The 2,423-nt window shown below is 37.4% G+C and overlaps 1 non-coding gene across 1 annotated transcript; it reads right to left on the bottom strand.

Moving 5' to 3' along the window:
- Positions 1–1,131: 1,131 nt before the first annotated feature.
- Positions 1,132–2,196, bottom strand: LOC101296541. Its single transcript, XR_185505.1, has 3 exons — positions 2,075–2,196; positions 1,894–1,964; positions 1,132–1,432 (listed from the first exon to the last, which is right to left on the bottom strand). It is a non-coding gene; the product is annotated as an uncharacterized LOC101296541 (transcript).
- Positions 2,197–2,423: the final 227 nt, after the last annotated feature.

The following is a 2,423-nucleotide window of genomic DNA, read 5'->3' as shown; positions in this document are numbered from 1 at the left end:
AGTTAAACAATAACATGTATGCAAAAGATTCATGCACCACAGCCTTACTCGAATTACTCGAAGAGAAAAATGCATGTACATTTACTAATGCGAAATGACATTGTAGGTGAGTCTTTGAGCTGTAAAATCGTAGAATGGTGTAAATTGATTGGATTGAAGAACAAGCAGTGAAAGATAGCTAGCTCGGGGATCTGTCATTGAAGTCCCAAATGGTGAAACTCTGTTAGACTAAATTATATAGAAGAGGAAGAAAAATTACATATTTTTGCTTCCTACTAGTTCTTCCATGCACACAACAAAATGGCAATAGACGCACCCTTTTTCAAATTTTCATTTCGATTCTTCTTCGCTCTTAGCTTAACTGACACCACCAAAGTAGCCACAGAATCCTCATTTGAGGAAGTTGAGCAGATTATATATATTTTTTCTTGAATTCTACATCACATATTAATTCCTTGCACTTCTTTGTAGCCAAACATGAAAATGATGACACAAATTAAAGAGAGGGAGGGATGTAGATGGAAAGCTGCTCAAAACTGTAGTATATACATTTTTATGGTTGATAAGTATACATACATCTTCCCATTGTCACAAATTAGATTGAAACTTAATCAATGAGCATAATTGGAGTTGATACATAGTAAACTTAATCAATGAACTGGAATTGTAAATATTCAGAACCGCTGCATCTAGCTAGTTACAGCTTTCTAGTAAATCATTGGTCTGGTTGGATGAACAATGATGGTGATGGAGATCGAAAGATGATGTACATGCCGGCTTATGGAATTGGGTGCAGAGAAGTTGGAAAGAAATCCCCACTTTGCTGAGGAGGAAACTTGGACTGAAGCTTTGCTCACGTCCTACAGTTGGACTCCAACTTCTCGTAGGATTAAATGGCTTGATGCTTGTTCATAATGCATATTGCACTACAACCAGCTGTGATGAACATGACATGATTTATGTCATAAACCCTTGCACTCAGAAGTACTACAAACTTATTCCCCATGCAATGTATGGAAGAACCCACCGCATATACCACTTCGGCTTCTGTACTTCAGGGAATAACAAGTACTACAAGGTCCTGCAAGTTGAAAAGACCCTAGACAAGAAATGTGCGTTCAATAATTTCACAATGGGTTCAACTCCTAACTCATGAAAGCCTATAGATAACAACAAGTTCATGGATGCTCTCCCTTTCGACATGAGTACAGTACCCATTCTTTTGCTGGGAGTAATTCTAGCGTGTGCGTCGATGGAGTTATATATTGGAATCAAAGGAGAAGGACTACTTCAAAGTTCAAACCCGATGTCCCATGAAACATACTCACTGATGACAAGTCTCCACCCTGCTCACATCCAACATCTCGAATCCAACTTCTCCTAGGAGTAACTGTAGTTGGACATGAGTCACTATCTAGCTGCAACATGACCCCTGTAGAAAAAGGACAGTTGTGTGAATAGGTGACTTCCATAGAGTACTGTTAAAAACTGGTAATATTACAAATGCAAACTTAATTCTTTTATATATGATGTTGAAAATCAAGAAAATTTGGGATATGAATCAAAACGTTTCCTGTAATTGTGATCAAAACATAAACACATTAGCAACACAACTTTTATTCATTCAAATGCATTCGAATCATAATTCGGTCTTCCAAAACTTCAAAAAAGAACAAGACATAAAAAACAGCTAATTACCATTTGTCCATTTGATTTAGTTTCATAGCGAGAAAAATTACGTGTATCTTTCCACAATAACTAGTAAAAACTCAAGATCATTCTGCTCCGATCCTCTCCATTACTGGAGCGGAAAAATAAACAAACTGCAATTCAATTCAAAACACATCCTTACATCTTAGATTTGAAATTGAGAAGACAATGAAGAGGAGTTACCTATGGAGCATGATCACAAGGGTCTGTTTCCTCTTAGTACGGGAGAGAAAATCGCATGGAAATTCACGACCCTATGAGATCCAGAGAAACAATACAAATTAGAAAAAAAATAATGGAAATTGATCAAGCCCTAACAACAGGTATTGAAAGCAGAAATGGTGAGCTAGAAATTATTCACTACCTCTGGTAATTCATCGATTCGATAGGATGAAGTAATTGACTCCATCTTCATCTCGGCTTCTAACCTGAAGCTACTACGTACACTCATCCTAACAATCAAACAAACTCTCGAACTCACTGAGAGGCTTTGCTTAAAACCCTCGGCTTGAACTCAATTTATATTATGCAACGGAAGGCACTAGAACCTGGTTTTCGTAAAAACTGCAGGCAAAACAGTGGGCAAAAGAGTGGGCAAACCTAAATCAGAGGCATAACGGTGGACTTCTCTTTCTTTTGAAATGAAACGGAAGGGTTTTAGGTTTGTGGGGATATGGTTTCCAGGTCAGGTTGTTCTTTTTTTTTTTTACCAA

This window comes from Fragaria vesca, unplaced genomic scaffold, assembly GCF_000184155.1.
Source record: "Fragaria vesca subsp. vesca unplaced genomic scaffold, FraVesHawaii_1.0 scf0513139, whole genome shotgun sequence".
Classification (NCBI taxonomy): domain Eukaryota; kingdom Viridiplantae; phylum Streptophyta; class Magnoliopsida; order Rosales; family Rosaceae; genus Fragaria; species Fragaria vesca.
Note: the sequence above shows the minus strand (reverse complement) of the source record. Positions and strands in the feature narration are given on the sequence as shown.